A 19,828-nucleotide genomic window follows, 5' to 3' on the forward strand; every position below is an offset into this window, starting at 1 on the left:
AACACTTCCGGGTGGGTTATAAAAAGGGCCAGCCACCACCACTCAAGGAGCCAGAGTTGGGAGGAAGGAGATGAAGCTTGAGGAGGAGTGGTGGTAAAGGAACAGTGTTTTGATTGGGGTTTGTTGTGCTTTTGGACTGTATATTGCCTGTGGGTCATGGGGAAGACGTGCGCTCACGGGTGAAGAAAAATAAAAACGTTTAGTTATTTCATACGTGCCTCAGTGTCCATCTGTGTCAGGTCGGGCGCAATAAAGCGCCTTTGTTACAACATACACTTTTTATTCTTCACTGAGTCTGCATTTTTTTTCTTCTCCATTGCCCTAATATGCTTCCATACCGTCAAGAGTGACTGAGAAGGAGTTCATCTTCTTAGATTGCACTTTAGTGCCAATTTGCTGGAGTTCAGTTTTGTTGCAATTTAATTTCAAAGAGTTCTGCTCCATCCAGGTTTTAATTTCACTGAGGCAAGTTGTGAGCTGAGAAAACTCTGATGAAGTTTCATTTTTTACATTGAAATAGAGTTGAGTATCATCTGCATAAAAAAGTTAACCCAGTCCATAGCATTGAATGATATGACCAAGGGGTGGCATATATGCGCTTGAAAGCAGAGGACCGAGCCCTGAGGAACACCTTGTGTGACTGGCGCTGAGCTGGTTCTGCTGTTGCCAAGACTAACAAACTCCTACCTGTCAGTCAGATAGCACTTAAACCACGGAAGAGAGAGTTGTTCTCCATTCTGGATAGTAGAATGTCATGTCTGATGATGTCAAAAGCTGCACTGAGGTCTAGCAGAATTAATACGCTGGTTTGTCCAGTGTCTGCTTGTGGTATAGTGGGTCCACAGCTCACGTCAAGAGGCCAGTTTTAAATAAATAATCACCGCGCTTGCAGCTTAGCAAGGGGGCGTGGGGGTTGAGTGGCTGAAGCAGTTCCAGGGGCATTTGTGGTGTGGGCATTCCTTACCTAAGTGCACAGGTGAGAAACCGTCCACATCCATAATTGTTCCCAGGAGCTGCTGATTGCTACAGCTGCCACTTCCTTTTAATAAATAGAAGCGCAAGGCAGTTTGGGGGAAAAAAAGTAATGAGAAAGAAAGAAGGCAGAAGGTAAAAGATAAAGAGCCGGAGGCTGCAGGAAGCAGTATGGAGAGAGAACCGGTGTGAGCAAGCGTGTGATCGCAGGCAGGTAGGCAAGCAGCTGAACAGTGAGCCCTAGCAGTGGTGTTTGGCCGACACTCTGTGGGGCAGAAGGAAGCGGTCGCTCCAGCTAAGTGAACAAGGAGCTGGAGTGACCGGGTATGAAGCATGGCTGGCCGCGTAAGGCAGAGATGGCAGCAGGAGTCGTGGGAAGGTGTGCCTCAGCATGAGAGACCTGGCCATTGAGGACCCCAGGTCTTGGTCTGGTAAGAGAGCCATACAGAGCCAGGGAGACAGCCAGACAGTAGAAAGGTCAGCTGCTGAGAAGGCAACTCTCCTGTTGCGGGGCCCAGATGGAAGAAGCAGGAGAGCCGCCAGATAAATGAAGACACTGGGCTTTGGTTTTTAAAGGAGTCTGCTTCCAGCATTGTTTTACCCACGTTTAAAAGAGTTTTTTCTAATGGATTTTAACCTCCACTTTTCACTTCTGTTTTTATGGATTATTTATTTAATGATTTGAATGCACTGCACTTATTTAATGTGGGCTTTGTTTTCTTGGTTGTTTTTAATAAAAGCACTTGCCACTTTTTTACACCATCCCCTTGCTCCATTTGTTGTGCCTCACTGCCGAGCTCATCGGTGACATTGCCGACGGTGTTCGGTTCAAGGGCTCCCAGACGGACGATGAGAGCATGCTGTGAGTGAACCCGCATCATCACACTGCTGCCATAAGCAAATCATTGGTTACCTGAAGTAGGGCAGTTTCACAACTGTGCTGAGCTCTGAAACTAAACTGAAAGGGTTCCATCTATTAGAAGTTAAGTAACTGGTGAGTTGGGAAGGTACATCACACTCAAGAACTTTTGACAGAAGAGGACAGCAAGAAGAGTGGAAAGATGATTTCCAGTAGGATTGAGAAAAATAGGAAAGCCAAGAAAGAGGTGGAAAGATATGGTGATGGAGGAGGCAAGAGACAGAGGGGCAAGGGGAAGAAACCTGGTGGGGACGCAGCACAGAAGAAGATGAAAGAGTGGCTAACTAACTTAATTATATATATATATATATATATATATATATATATATATATATATATATATATATATATATATATATATATATATACTATATATGATGCAAAGTTGACCGACTGACTCACTCATCAACAACAACACTATTTTCTGTTCAATTAAAAAACTGACATTTGACAAAATAATACATCTGGAGTTGCAGCCACTAAGAGAGGACATCAGTATTTAGGTGTACACCCCCAATTGAAAAACTAAATACCCAAAAATTTCAAAAGCACTTTGATACTTTGAAATATATATATATATATATATATATATATATATATATATATATATATATATAGTGACGGGCAGCCTTGGCCATTACGCCAGCTGGATGGAAGGACTGGGGGAGAGAGCATTTTTGAGGCACTACCTCCCCTGGGACACTAGAGGGCAACCCTTCTGGGTGGCTGTGGCACCACGTATTCCTGCAGGGCATGCTGGGACTCAAAGTTTGGCACAGCCTTGTTGGGTTATGTGGGGGTCACCAGTGGGAGCTGCAGAGCCCTTCAATGGACTTCCACCACACCTGGGAGTGATTCCTGGTAACACTGATGAGCCACCTGGAGCACTCCCAGAAGTAGAATTAAAGGTTGTTGCCTCACTCAATTCGAGGAACCAGAAGAAGGTGGACTAAGCTTGCTGAAAGAGGAGTGGAGGTGGAGTGAAGAGAGAAGGTAAAGACTGCTTTGTCTTGTGGACATTGTGCTCTTGTGGGGAGTGAAGAAAGCGCATCCCCACCTATAAATAAAGGTGTGTTGTGTGACAATTTATGTCCTTCCTGTCTTTGTCAGCGTTAGAGTGGCTATATACTCCCTGGTGATCCATAATATACACATATATTTTGCTGCTGAACTGCACAGCTTTTCTTTTTTAATTTTACATCATTGCAATCTCACTACTTCCATCATCTTCGCAACAGATGAGCTGGGGATTGGGCAATACACACACAGTTAAACCAATGATAGGTGAATGCTGTTAGACTGGACTGAATTTGATTGGATTGTGCAGCTAATATGTGCACTCTGAACACCCTGAATTTAACCAATTGGATAAATTGTACTCACTGAAAAAATAGTAGAGACCAATTTTGAACAAGAGCAAACAAGTCGCTTCATTTATGTGAAATCGGTGTTTCTAGCGCAAAGGTTAAGTTCTTTAATGCAAAATATTATTTTCATCAAATATACTCCATACTATTATCATCTATTTTACAATATGTTAGAAAACTAACCACAAAATGATTGGTGTATAAAAGGTATTTCTCACAAACGTAGTGAAAAGTGAACACCAGTTTTGCATATGTGTCTATTATAATAAAAAAAGTCCTGCAACGAGACGAGACTTTTTGGAAGATTTTTTCAAGTCCTGCAAGTTGAGACTTTGACCATGAGATTTTTTCAAGTCATGCCCTCCTCTCAACCATAGAAAACCGCGCACATGGCACACTCATTTTTCATTCGTGTGAATGCTTTTGACAGAAACAGTTGTCCTCTCAGCACTTATAACTTTTAATGTTTTCCTCACTTTAAGTTCCCAATTAAAGAAGACGTATTATGTCCAAATCTCATCTCATCACAGAATTTTTGTACTATAATAGAGAGATTTCATCACGAAGGGTGATCAATAGTAAAAATGAGTTCACGGGCAATCCTAGCACAGAGAAACGATGAAGTTAAACGAATTAATGCAAAAAATGACAGTCGGTTACACAGCAAATTGGTTAAATGCGTATCAATAGACTATGCTGAAACAGTTGGTGGTGATCGTGCAGAAGATGAAAACATCTAAAACCGTTAACACCGTCCAGTCTTCCACTGCACAAATTACTGTAGAAAGAAGGACGTATCCAAAATAGGTAATGTAGTACATCTTCAGGGGATAACATTAGACACCAAAAGAGATCTTGATATGCCATTCGTATTAAAACGTTAACAGTTTCCCGTTAGAATAGCTTTTGCTAAGACAATTTACAAATCTCAGAGCCAAACATTCAAAAAAGTAATTTGATTTAATAGAGAGAAAGAAACGAAATTCAATCACGTGCAGTTATATGTGGCGCCTTCACGATGAAAGTCCAAACACAGAATCACAATTCAATTCAATTTTGATAAAATTTTAATTCAAAAAATTGCTTTTACTTACGTTTTATAGTGAAAGTGTAAGTTTTTGTTTTGTGTTAATTTCAAAGCCAAGCAAAACAAAATCATATTATGCAACCAATAACTCTAACACAACATGAAACATGAAACATAATTTACATTCAAATTATTACGTTTTAATATTTTTAATAGGGTTAATTACTCGCTGAAATGTAAAATAGTAAATTGTACATCTGCATCCCCATATGCGAGCGGCAGTAGCACAAACAGGCTAGTGTGTAGCACAAGCACAGCGGTTGTTGAGCTAAGCGAGCAGGGGGCAAAACCCCTTTGATAAACTTAAGAAAGTCTATGAACCTGCAGCTTCTGTTTTCTAGATTTGTAGCAAGAATGGATTTTTTTAATCGTGGCTAACCATGAGTAAGCATTACTTTAATTTTACTTCTGTTTTACTTTTATATGATAAAGGCACTTGCATCAATGGTCATAACCTCCATGTGAAAAAGGGAGGAATAAAACGTCTGCATTAAGTGTGAGATGAATTAGTCATTTTTAATTGCTACACTCACGACAGGATGCCAAGGAAGAATAAGAAAAAAAAATTAAAAGACCTCTAAAAGGCAGCTCAAAGAACTTCTTCATTTACTGACTGGTTGCTTAATATCCAAAGATGAGAGAATAAAGGTAAAATTTCAAGTCAGATACCGAAAGTAGTCCATTATGCTATGAAAAAGTGTTACAGTATACAGTATAACTTAACGGTTTAATATAGTTTCAGAGGATCGACTTTGCTGCCCCCTCAGTCCTCTTGGGAACATCGTCTTTGCAAAGGTGAAAGGTGCGACATCAAAACAAAAGGAGGCATCTAAACAATGCTACAATATAAATAAGGTGATAATTAACTACTACTTTGTTATTTATTTGAAATAAACGAGGAGAGGACAAGGAGAACTACTTTTTTACTGCTTCAATACCAGTTAGGATGTGGAAGTAACTATAATTACAACCACAATTATGATAAAAATAAATAAAAAATAACTTTTCATTTACTGGAATACTACAACAACAACAACATTTATTTCTATAGCACATTTTCATACACACAGTAGCTCAAAGTGCTTTACATGATAAAGAATAGAAAAATAAAAGACACAATAAGAAAACAAAATTAATCAACATTAATTAACATCGAATAAGAGTAAGGTTCAATGGCCAGGGGGGACAGAAAAAACAAAAAAAACTCCAGACGGCTGGAGAAAAAATGAAATCTGTAGGGATTCCAGACCATGAGACCGCCCAGTCCCCTGTTGTACCATGTTAGGAATTATGAATGTAGAGAAAAGCCAAGCAAAATGACACCTTTTATTGGCTAACTAAAAGGATTACAATATGCAAGCTTTCGAGGCAACTCAGGCCCCTTCTTCAGGCAAGATGGAATACAGAAACTGGAGTTCCCTGTGTTTATATCCACACACTAGGACAAGAAACAACATTGGAAAACCTTTAAATAAGAAATCTTAAATGTAAAAAGTTTATAGATTCATTAAGGCTAGGGTTAATTTAACAAGAGAGAGAAGAAGAATGTATGGTCAAGATCTTTGGATAAGGTAACTGTCCAAAAAAGTCTTTTGAAGTTTCTAATCAGTTTTTCAAAACAATGTGGGTCTGTAGTCAGGTTGTCTGTGTCAGTCTGAGAGATGCAAACAATCCTCATATCTGGCTATAAAACTCTTGTCTTTATTCAAGCCATGTCGTAATGTATTTTAACATGAGTCTAACTTCCCATTCTTTTCTCTCTTGCTGTGTTTTGAAGTTGCCCATAAGCACTGTGACTTTAAAGTCCCTCTCACAGTGTCCATGGCTGTTGAAGTGGGCCGCTACAGGAACATCTCTGTTGCCACACTTAATGTGGACTCTGTGTAAATTCATTCTCTGGTGGAGTGTGTGTCCAGTTTCTCCCACATAGAGTGCAGTGTCAGGACATTTCATGCAGAGAATTAGGTAGACCACATTAGATGATCTGCAGGAAAGTGATCCCTTTATGTGATGTTCAAGTCGGCAGTGTGGTAAAACTACACGGTCTGTATAGTAAATGTGAACACAAGTTTTACATCTTTTCTGTAGGCAGGGAGATGTGACATTTGCTGTCAGTTCATTTAGGGAGCATCGGACAATTAGTTGCTGAAGGTTTGGTGGTTGTCTGTATGCCAGGAGGGGACGTTCAGGAAATACATTTTTCAGTGTTTGGTCGTTGTTTAACATTGGCTGAAGTTCTTTTATAATTTTTCGAAGTGTTTCAAGATGTGGGTTGTAGGTGACACTTATGTATTACATCTTGCCTGAAGAAAGGGCCTGAGTTGCCTCGAAAGCTTGCATATTGTAATCCTTTTAATAAAAGGTGTCATTTTGCTTGGCTTTTCTCTACATTTACTGGAAGAAATTTTTTAGCAGATTAAATACAGAAGATATTCCACAAAACAGCAATGGCTGCAGGAAGGAGACAGCATTTCAACCATGTCATAGAATATATTGTGCTATATGCAAAGAGATCTTTTGCTTTCAGGCAAAACTAATTTTAGGACTGAAATGTTGAGAAAGCACAGTAACATCAGACTGTTTACTAGCTAGCATGAAAGATCTAACCAATGCTGTTACAGCGCTGAGTCATTTCATGAAATGTACAAGTGATGCAACAGGTAACTCTTTTCAAGCTATTGTTGAGAAAATGACCTAAAATATTCAGCACCTTGTTGATCATATGTGATGTCTTGAATATTCCAACAATGCTTCTATCACCTGGGCCAGCAGGTTTACAACACTGGTAGCGGAGCAGACTACCATATTTATTTACAATTTGTCCACCCCTGAATTATAACTACAATCAAGACAAATCGAATTAAAATAGTAAAACAATACCCACCAGGAGGTGCATTATCAGTGAATGTACTATAATAATGATAATCTAAACATTTTATTTTGATCAAAAGTTATTCATGTTTTCAAATTTCTCTTATCGTGTCTTGGAACATGCAACTTATCACAGCAGCCCCTGGCCCTGAAACATAAGTGAAATGTTTTATTCTAGGTTAGATGTACTTCTGCTTTCAAACAGATCCATCCTTCTATGCATGCCTTGATAGCAATAAGAGTTTGGGGCCTGCTGTCTATTAAAACACCAACAATCTCAACAATATTTTTGAGGCATTCTTATTTATTTATTTTTCTAAGACAACCTGTCACATTAAAACCACTCTGTAATCTAAATTAGCAGTTCAAGGAAGATATGACCTCACTGTTTGAAGCTACCCTGGAGGACATCTTACATTCAGAGCTGTTTTTAGTGTGTTACTGATGGTTTCCACCAGGTGCTCTGTTGTCCTTAAGGCATATTTGGAATGATCACTTTGGTGTTGTCTATTTGACATAGCAAGCATAGCACAAAAAATAATATTTACCTACAAGACTTTTATTAAATATGATTTAACACTGATTGTCAGGGGCCTAGATTTAAGAGTTTTTGTACCATGAAGAGAGAAGCAAATAATGAGTGTCGCCAAGCTGTATCTGCCTGACAAGCTTATCTATACAAGCAATATTTTTGAGCTTTCTTACATTACAGCAGACTGAATTGAAATATAAAATTCATTATAATGCGGTGGATGCTGGTGACATTTTAATATACTCTTTGTTAGTTTACATGGATATGATAAACTAGATTTAGCTTCTACGTTTACTGCTGTTGAGCAGCAAGTTCTTTAGGATTTCTTTTGTTAACTGATTGAGTTTTTTTTCATTAAATGACTAAGTAATATAAATAAACACACATTGTTTAGCTCTAGTATCCATTTTTTTCACACTGTAAAGATAACTAGGGTCATGAATTACAGTGAGCAGAAAGCATCCTAGACAACAACAACAACATTTATTATATAGCACATTTTCATACAAAAAATGTAGCTCAAAGTGCTTTACAAAATGAAGAACAGAAAAATAAAAGACACAGTAAAAAATAAAATAAGTCAACATTAATTAACATAGAATAAGTACGGTCCGATGGCCAGGGTAGACTCCAAAAAAAAAAACTCCAGACGGCTGGAGAAACAGAAGAGAGAGTTGGGGTCAGTACAGATTTTAGAGCCACCATGAATAGTTATTATGAAGAATTGAACATACAGAGTATTAGTATTAAGTTAAAGTGAAGTTATGAGAAGACCATGTTAAAGTAATGTGTTTTCAGTAGTGTTTTAAAGTGCTCTACTGTATTAGCCTAGAGAATTCCTATTGGCAGGCTATTTCAGATTTTAAGTACATAACAACTGAAGGCCGCCTCACCACTTCTTTTAAGTTTTGTTCTTGGAATTCTAAGGAGACACTCATTTGAAGATCTAAGGTTACGATTTGGAATATAAGGTGTCAGGCATTCCGATATATAAGATGGAGCGAGATTATTTAAGGCTTTATAAACCATAAGCAGTATTTTAAAGTCAATTCTGAATGACACAGGTAACCAGTGTAGTGACATCAAAACTTCTCGGATTTTCTTTTCCTAGTTAGGATTCTAGCAGCTGCATTCTGCACTCGTTGCAAGTGATTTATGTCTTTTTTGGGTAGTCCTGAGAGGAGTGCGTTACAGTAATCTAGTCGACTGAAAACAAACGCGTGAATTAATTTCTTAGCATCTTTCAATGATATAAAAGTCTAACATTTGCTATGTTTCTTAAGTAAAAAAATGCTGTCCCAGTGGTCTGATGAATATCGATTTAAAATTCAGATTACAGTCAACAGTTACCCCTAAGTTTTTTACTTCCGTCTTAACTTTTAATCCTAATGCATCAAGTTTATTTCTGATAACCTCATTGAATCCATTATTGCAAATTACTAAAATTTCAGTTTTCTCTTTATTTAGTTTGAGAAAATTACTATTCATCCATTCAGAAATACCAGTAAGACATTGTGTTAGTGAATCAATAGAATCAGAGTCATCAGGTGCTATTGATAAGTACAGCTGTGTGTCATCAGCATAGCTGTGGTAACTCACGTTGTGCCCTGAGATAATCTGACCTAACGGAAGCATGTAGATTGAGAAGAGCAGCGGACCCAGGATAGAGCCTTGTGGAACACCATATTGGATATCACGTGTCTTTGAGTTGTAATTACCACAACTAACAAAGAATTTTCTACCTGCCAGATAGGATTCAAACCAATTTAAGACACTGCCAGAGAGGCCCACCCATTGACTAAGGCGATTTCTAAGAATATTGTGATCAATGGTGTCAAATGCAGCACTCAGATCTAAAAGGATGAGAACAGATAAATGGCCTCTGTCTGCATTTACCTGCAAATCATTTACTACTTTAACGAGTGCAGTTTCTGTGCTGTGATTTGTTCTAAAACCTGACTGAAATTTATCAAGCATAGCAGGTTTATTGAGGTGGTCATTTAACTGCATAATGACTGTCTTCTCTAGAATTTTACTTAAGAAGGGCAGGTTAGAGATGGGTCTAAAATTTTCAAAAGCAGAGGGGTCAAGATTATTTTTCTTGAGCAGGGGTTTAACTACAGCAGTCTTAAGACAGTCTGGGAAGTCTGTTTATTATGAAAGCAGTTTCAGAGTATTGTTGCATTTGCCGGGTTCTTTCACTTTAAATGAGATCCATACACCAGTTCACCACCTTTTGAATTATATACTTCCTCTCGTTACCGTCAGTTTGAGACTCAAAGTGTTCCCAGTGTAAAAAGGAAGAGACTTGACACACGTAAAAAGGTTTGGGGCAGCCACCCGTATAAAATTCCTAGCTGCAAAGGTTTGTTTTTCATTCAATAATGAAGTTGACTGTAGAGAGTCCAAGACAGAACTGATGAAGGATGGAAAAGATGGCGGTTTTAAGTGATCAGACAGGAAGTGATGTAGGGTGACCAGAAGTGATGTTTTCCTGGCATCAGTCTGGGCGCCGGAACTGGAAGTGACGTTCTTGGTTCAGATAGGTTTTCCCGTGGCTGGTCTGAAGAGATAACAGGAGAAGGTTTAGTGCACCCTGCCCACCCCTGGCCTGGTGTGGAAATACCTTTACTTGGTCCACACAACGTCCCCCTACTCGCACGTGTGTGACACCAGACACTATTCTCCCATTTTCCTCCAATTCATTGTTGTGTGTCCATGTTAAAAGCATGTTCTGTCTAAAAAGCTGACAACTGTTGTGCTCATTAGGCTGCATAGCTATTTAGTGAAGATGGAGGGACATTCGAGAGCAATGTTCCCTCTAAAGATCAGTTGCACTACACCGTGAGCACTACTGTATTATGCAATATAATTATATAATCAGATCTGATAATCTGAATTTTTTATGCAACATACCATTCACTTTAATTTATTTATTTAGATTCAATGTTTTTTTAAGTTGTTCAATCATGTTATTCATTCATGAAGTTGAAGAGATATACAGTATATATGCTTCTTATGACAGGATGTAAAAAATACTACATTACACACAAATAGATTATTAGAAATCATTGAAACTGTGTTTAAAATGACTGAAAATCACAGCTTTGTACTATATTTTCATCAATGTCTACAAGTATTCATATCTCAGCTTGCAAAAATGACTACTGACCAGAAACAAATTTCATTTTTATAACAAAGAATGCTCTCCATTGATCCATTCATTCAGAAAGGCTCCCTATAGAAGGCAAGGACAAGAAAATGTTTAAGCTTACGGTAAATGGAATCTACAGTGAAGGACTTGGTGTTAAGCACTACATTAATGTTCACATCCTTGTCCAGCAAGCCTCACAGATCATTTTAGTTAATGTGCATTGCACATCAGTTTTTATTTTTGTTTGCCCATTTTACAGAAAAGTGTTCCTGGCTTTAAACCACCATATCATTGTAAAAAAAATATTTTAGGAATATGCTAATTGTAACTAATTTTGTCAGCTTGAAAGTGGACCTAATTTATACTAATAAAAGGCAAAGCCCTCACTGACTGACTGACTCACTCACTCACTGACTCATCATTAATTCTCCAACTTCCCGTGTAGATGGAAGGTTGAAATTTGGCAGGCTCATTCCTTACAGCTTATTTACAAAAGTTAGGCAGGTTTCATTTCGAAATTCTACGCGTAACGGTCATAACTGGAACCTACTTACGTACATATATACGGCCATAGCCTGCAGCTCGGTCGCCATGTAAGGCGGAGTTGTGTCCCTCATCATCACGCCTCCCACGTAATTGAGTGCCTGCCCATATAAGGCCGTCCGTCAGCAGCTATCCAATAGACATGCTGCCTCAAAATATTTGCGGGTGAAGGACTGAGCTTATGCAAACAAAGATGAGATGGTCAGGGATAGACTAGTGTTTGGCAAAAACTCAGCGAAAGTGCAAGAGTAACTTTTAAGTGCCGGGTCTTATCTAACATTAAATAAAGCCGTGGACATCGCAAGATCACACAAGATAGCACAAGCACAGCTGAGAACCTTCAATGCATGTACTCTGAGCGGCTCACGTGAACTGACTGTGAACGCAGTACGCAGAGAACAAGCAAGAGCTCCAAAGAGTGCTGAACAAAAAACGCATTACACAATTGAGAAGGCAGCAAAAAAATATGAAGCGAGTGACGCATACAAGCATATTCATAAGTGCAGCTACTGCGGAAACAAAGCACGATGTAAACCTTAAGTTTAAATTAAGTTCACAGACACGCTGCCACTGGCGTTTGTCATGCCTAAGACAAATACAATATTCACGAGATACAAGTTTAATGAGAAGACACAGGGTATAAACAAGACTTTTAATCACTTTTTAATGGAGTTAAAATTGCTGTAATGGAGTTAAAATTGCTGGTGAAGGACTGTGCTTATGCAAACAAATAGGAAAGCAAGGTGTAAAGCTTAAGTTTAAATTAAGTTCATAGACACGCTGCCGCTGGCGTTTGTCATGCCTAAGACGAATACGATATTCGCGAGATAGAAGTTTAATGAGAAGACGCAGGGAATGAACGAGACTTTTGATCACTTTGTAAAGGAGTTAAAATTGCTGGTGAAGGACTGTGCTTATGCAAACGAAGATGAGATGGTCAGGGATAGAATAATCTTTGGCACAAACTCAGCGAAAGTGCAACAGAAACTTTTAAGTGCCGGGTCTTATCTAACATTAAATAAAGCCGTGGACATCGCAAGATCACACAAGATAGCACAAGCACAGCTGAGAACCTTCAATGCATGTACTCTGAGCGGCTCACGTGAACTGACTGTGAACGCAGTACGCAGAGAACAAGCAAGAGCTCCAAAGAGTGCTGAACAATAAACGCATTACACAATTCAGATGGCAGCAAAAAAATATAAAGCGAGTGACGCATACAAGCATATTCATAAGTGCAGCTACTGCGGAAACAAAGCACATGGTGGAAAAAGTCAACGTTCAGCTAAAGGAAGACAGTGTAAAAAATGTGGTAAATTGAACCACTTCGCTGAAGTTTGCAGGACTGGGAAAGGTAAACCTGTGCATGCACTGTGTGATGTCTCAGATAAAGAGGAAGATGAGCTGTTTATTGATGCAGTAAGAAAGGAACAACCCTCTGAATCTGAACAAGCCTTTGTAGACATATCGATAGGAAAGCAAGGTGTATAGCTTAAGTTTAAATTAAGTTCATAGACACACTGCTGCTAAATATTGGCAGGCAAATCCACAACTTAATACCAGGAATGCCTGTTAAACATCTTAGATTCATGAGTACCGATTTGGGTAGTGAACACTTCGATGAATGAAACCTGTTATCTTTACAACGGTTGACAAACACGGAATGTAACTTGAACACAACACATCCTACAAATACGAACCTGATTGAAAGAAATAATGATAATCAAATCCTTGATGACAGCAACACTCATAACAGTCAAAAAACAATTACATTGACAATCATGTTACGTTATTTTTAAAATGTTTCCTTTTCTTTTTCATAACTTCTTTAACACACTACTTCTCAGCTGCGAAGCGCGGGTATTTTGCTAGTCTATATATAAAAGTCAATGCATGTGTGTGTGTATGTATGTTCCAGCATCACGTCCGAACGGCTGGAGCAATTTTCATGAAACTTGGTACACATGTTCCTCATTGGTCGACTAAAAATACTGTAGGGCGAAATCAGTCCTAACCCACCCCCTTCTGGGTAGGGTGGGGGGTGATCTTATGGTCTTGTATGCAAATTATCATCCAGTTGACATTCAGAATGACCACCAGTGGGCGAAATGGAGGTGTCTGCCAGCATTTTTTACATATGAGCACCACAGCACACCTGGGGCCTCATGTATAAACGGTGCGTACGCACAGAAATGTTGCATAAGAACTTTTCCACGTTCAAATCGCGATGTATAAAATCTAAACTTGGTGTAAAGCCACGCACTTTTCCACGGTACCTCATGCCTTGTCGTACGCAAGTTCTCCGCTCGGTTTTGCAAACTGGCGGCACCCAGCGTTCAAAGCAATGGTACTGTTCTTGTGTGATTACTCATTATTTTCAGGACGCGGCTTTATAAATACACAGAAACTAACCGCATATTGTTTATTAGTGTAATGCATCTGATTGTAATTAACTTGTAACAATATAATGGTCCAGGGAACAGCCATAGTATTCCAAATACCATAACTGCTTTAGCGTTGTTACTTCTCACTTCTCCTTCTTCTTCTTCTTCTTCTTCTTTCAGCTCCTCCCGTTAGGAGTTGCCACAGCGGATCATCTTTTTCATTATTACTCTCACTGCACGACTTGGAGTATTTATATCACTGTATCTGAGTGTGAATCACAGCAGCAGCTGATCGGAAGAATTATCGGTATACAGCTTTAAGGACACGCTGTCTCAGCCACTGCAAAACGTTTTAAAGCCTTTCCTGTACGGACCTCGCGGTTCAGAAACAGTTTAATCCCAAGAACTTTAAATGCACTCAATCAATTGCTCCTTGTAGAACGGTTTGTACTTATAAGTACAATCACCTCACTGTAAACTTGCACTACAGTTATAATATCTCACAACCTGAGCCACTTTATAAAGCATGTATTTACATATGATGACGATATCATTTTTAAGGTGAAATGCAGCAAAATATGTTTGTTAAATTATACACATAAAACTTTAACTTCATTTAAATAATCTATATTCTTCACTGGGAGTGTCGTGAAGGATAGAATAATTAAACATGTACTACGAAGATATTTCAATGTTTTTAAGCGTTTTGAAGAATCGGGCTAAGCTTACAGATGGCTTAACGTCTATTACAGAGCTGATTGTGTGGCGATCGGTTACTTGGGGAAAGAAAAGCACTGACTGCAGTGACAGCTACGCCAATATATATTGAATATAAAACAGAAAGAGAAAATAACAACACAGCTAAAACGCAGCGACAAATTTTGGCAAAAGTTAAATGCTTGTGTCACGAGCACGAGGCTGCTATGCAGTGTCCGCAACGGACGTGGCCATCCACCGTAATAAGCTACCTTACTGACATTGGCGGAAGGAGCCACCGATTCTTCCTCTGCCCAGTGCCACCACAAGCCTAGAGCCGCCCCTGAGTACTGCTGCAATAAATTATTTCATCGAAGTGAAACACATGTTTAATAATGTGCTTTAACTCCTATCATCATGAAAATGACATCACGTATACATCTCAGTATTTTAGTTATTCAGAGAGCTGTAATATCATGAATGTAATTGATTCTGTGTCCAGTTGGAGGAAGAGAACCAGTTTAAGAAGCAAGTAGTGATTCACACACATAAAGCACATACGAGTAGAAGATGAAATACAAAACAAAGCATTTGACGTGCTACTTTAATTACGATGTGATTTGAGAAACTGGTTAATTAAACGATTTTAAGATGAAGTTTATGATGTTCTACTAAATGACAAAATAAACTACGTGATTAAAGTGGAAATGTCGAGATTGAAGTTGACATTTCGTGCTTTTCCCCACCGTGTGCCTTTTTCTCTGTACCTAATAAACTTTCATATGACACTCAGACAGTGGGCTTACAACTCTTCTTTGCACGGCAACTTTGATATGTGACTTCTTTTTTATTTCCGGCACTGTGTGATTTTGTGAATGTGAGCTTTCAAGTTTCTCCAACACGCTATGTCACTCGATCAACTTCCTTTTGTTGATTATACCACGGTTTTTTGAACAAATAGTATGTTTTTCCTTTGCCTCCATTTGGTATTCGCTGAAATTCTTATATTTTCCCCGTGCTTTTCCCATTGTCTTTTCACAGAAGGCTGCGCTTAAGGGCGATTTATATTGATTTGCATATTTAAATAGGCATAATTATGGGAGGATTTGGGGCGTTACATAATGCGTGGGCACGAGCGTTAGTTTTCACGCTGATCGGGATTTATGTAACGGAAGAACGTGGAAGTTGGATACGCACAGATTCCTGCATCTGGATTTTTCTGTGCGTAAGCACATTTCAGCTTTTGTGCTAACGCCATGTTATAGTGCGAGTTCTACGCACGGCGTTATACATGAGGCCCCTGGTACTTTTGAAATTAAATAGAGTTGGCCGGTTTAGCATTCCAACTAATTTTGGGATTCATTCTGTCTTTGAGACTTGACTTGAATCAGAACCACCACCCCATCTGGCACTCATTACCTTATCACCACAATGTGTCTGAAGGTGCAGCACGCATCCTGGCCAAGTCAGGCATCAGAATAGCACACAAACCCACGAGCAATCTGCGCACGGTCCTCTTTAATGCTAAAAACAAGAAATCAACTGCAGAAACACGAAACGCAGTGTACAGCATTCCATGCAGTTCGTGCTCAGCGGTATACATTGGACAAACTTCAAAAAGAATCGCAACACATATACAGGAACACCGCAACACCGTCAGAAGAAAGGACTCACTATCATTGATCTATACACATACTAAATCAACAGGACATACATTTAATTGGGACGATGTACAAGTAAAATTTAAAGCCAATACTAAAAGTGCTAGAGAGCTGGCCGAATCCTGGTTATCAAATGAGAATGCCATCAACAGACACTTGGACATGAATCCAGCATATGCAAACTTAAGAAGAACTTATTCATAATAAACAAGATTTTACACCCAATACCCCACACACACACACACACACACACACACACACACACACACACACACACACATGGACCTTGCCACCCCTATCCACAATGTTTTTTCTGTCCCCCCTGGCCATTGAACCTTACTCTTATTCGATGTTAATGTTGATTTATTTTGTTTTATAATTATGTCTTTCATTTTTCTATTCTTTAATATGTAAAGCACTTTGAGCTACTGTTTGTATGAAAATGTGCTATATAAATAAATGTTGTTGTTGTTGCTATATATTGCCTTCGATTCTTGTAAGTCTAAGCATTATCCTCTGATGAAGACCCCTGGTAGGGGTTGAAAGCTCAGGAATAAAAACTACTTTATGATACGTGATTCATTTTCTCCCCCTTTGTGGATCTTCAGCTGCATATATATACGCCCAGGAGGACCGGATGAGGGCTTATGCCTCCTCCAGACCACGAGGGGGCGATTGCCCTGGTTGCAATGAGGATGATGGGTGCAGAGCTTGGAAGATCAACCCTGTAGGGGCCCGTGGTCACCACCAGGGGGCGGTCCAGTTCCTGAAGAGCCCAGGACCTCAGCACTTCTGCCACACCAGAAAGTGCTAGGGGGAAGAAGACTGGGGACACCCGGAGGGCTGTGGCCGCAGCTGGCACTTCCGCCACACAGGGGAGTGTCCGCTGAGGAGTGTCGGGGAGCAGCTGGAACCCATCCCGGCTGCTATAAAAGGGGCCGCCTCCCTTCATTCGGAGTCAAGAGTCGGGTGAAAGTGGACGAGAGACAAGAGAGAGAGGAGTGGAGGCGGCCAGAAGGAAGGCACTGCAAAGAGAGGCCTGGACTGGGGGATCGGTGCTGGAGGCACTGGGTTGTGCACTGATGTGACTTGTAAACATTTTATATAATAAATAAGTGTGTTAGGTGCCAAAACGATGTCTGTCTGTGTTCAGGCCACGTTCCACAATATATATATATATATATATATATATATATATATATATATATATATATATATATATATATATATATATATATATATCGCCTGCGTATTAGTGAAACAGGACAGTAAGGAGGGCCCAGCCCACTTCTCTACTCCTAATGTCACTCTTCCCCTTCTCCTCGGCCTACGGCCTCTGTCTCAGACTAGCGCGAATATCGCTCCTGCAAGCGAACTATGACTCTTAAAGCAATGAATGAAGTCTCAAAATCAATCGGAATATTCAAGCAAATTATATATAAAAAAAAAGATCTAAATCCGTTAATTAGTTCTCTCATTCGTTGACGAAGCGGAGTTAAGGTTACACCCTGAGGTAGACGCGTGAGTGAGGCGGGCCCCACCCCTGTCCCCGCAGCCTGATGTGTCTCTGTTGGATTTGCGCTAATAAATCAGTACTACAAATGAGCTATAGTACTTAGCATGATAAGAAAGTCACAAAATTAACGGAGTGTTCAAGCAAATTATAGACAAAAATCTGATCTAAATCCATTGAATAGTTCTCAAAGCAAAATATTTAGGCTACCTGGTGGGCTGGGGTACAGTGAGACCACAGTGTACTAAAGTAGATGCCATTTTGAATTAGCCCCATCTGAAGATCAAGCAGCAGTCCAAGTCTTTCTCAGCTTAGTACCCTGGTTTTCTGAGAGATCGGCGCCCTTGACTAATCTCACAAAGAAGAGTGCGTTAACACAGCTGTGGTAATACCTCCTGGGTTGTGAGTTAACCTTGGTTACAGACCATGCACCTATACAGTGGATGGCTGTACACAGAGTCAAACCTGTGGGTCAAGAGGTGGTTCTCGGGTTCATGACCCCTCGGTGAGGAACACCTGACCTGATGGGTTTGAGCTGAGGGAGGGGCTGTGTCACACATGTGAGCATGAACGGCAGCAACAAAGGGATAATTCCATGCCAGACCAAGGGGTGGCAGGGTGTACAAATACTTCCTATTTTTCTTCAGCAGACCAGCTTTGGGAAATTTCACCTGGACTCGATGACATCACTTCCGGTTCCAGGCCTGATGACATCAATTCTGGTTCTGCAGCCAATAACCTCACTTCCGGTTCTGGCCCCGATGACATCACTTCCCCTGCCAGGCTTTAAAACTGCCATATTTGCACATCTGTACTGTTCTGTTTTGGACTAAAGTCTGTTAAGACCTGTACCATTTGAACTTCCTATTTCAAGTATATGGGCGGCTGCCTCCAAACCTTTTTCTATGTCTTGTGAAATCCTTGTGTAAGCGTTACTTACCTTCAAATGTTAGCACTTCCATGAACAGATTTCTGGAGATGCATGAAATAATCTGTCGGAAAGCGAACATTAATATTGTATATTAATCAGTATTATACTGTTAGTGATTTCATTTTTCATTTTTTACCACAGTAAAAATTGAATAAACATTCTCTTTTCCTTTCAGTATCCATAGTGGAAAAAGAACTAAGATAAATACATCTATTAGAAAATTATTTAAGCACCAATGTAAAATATTAGTTTAAATGAAATAACATTTCTATGAAACAAAAACTGTGGAAAGCACAAGTCTGAAAGAAAAACACTGACTAAGAGTTTTGCTGTTGTTAAAGATTTTCCATAATATGTTCAATCAATATATACAGTATATGTATGTATTGTAAATTTAAGGATAGCTTGAAAGAAACTCTTTCATGTTAAGCACAAGATAATTATGTAAATGGAATAATTATCAGAAACATTTTTCATTCAATTGCCACTCAACAGCCTGAAAAGCATCCCCTTCAAAAGAGCTTTGGTTTATTCCTGTTTGCATTAGTTTGCTTTTCATTTATAATTATTCACTACCTGACCTTATCCTACTTACATCATGGTCTATGTTTGAGTGGTACCTAATGATGTGGGTGATGAAGTATGCAGCTTTGGATTTTTTTTTTTTTTTTTAAAGCATATGGAATTTTGTCCCACTTACCAAAAGGTAACATTTGGAGTTTTTGAGAGAATTTGTCACTCATTCTGTCCTGAGAGATTTTGATCCAAGTTCACTCATTTATTGTCTTATGGACAAAAGGTTATTCACCTGTTTTTTTACATACAGAGCAGCAGCACATCCTCTGTCTTTCATAAAGCAGACTTTAACAGACTGTGTTACTACACATTGTGAGGTACTACTTAGACAATATTCCATGTGATAATGGGAAGAGAACAGCATCTAAGAAATTTAATTAAACAAAGCATTATTACCCTTAGAACTGTAGGACTTTCATTTAGAGAAATTGCAAAAAAAAAATTGAAATGTAAGTGAGTTTGGTGTCCTACATAGTCCAAAGGCAATTGGAAAGTGAGATAAACTCTGATAGGAAGAGATATGGTAGACCCAAAGCACAACCCAATCAGAATTGAAGTTTCTGAGGGTCACCAGCTTGTGTGATAGACACCTCACAGCACAACAGCTTCAAGCACAGATTAG

This window comes from Polypterus senegalus, chromosome 14 (assembly GCF_016835505.1).
Source record: "Polypterus senegalus isolate Bchr_013 chromosome 14, ASM1683550v1, whole genome shotgun sequence".
Classification (NCBI taxonomy): Eukaryota; Metazoa; Chordata; class Cladistia; order Polypteriformes; family Polypteridae; genus Polypterus; species Polypterus senegalus.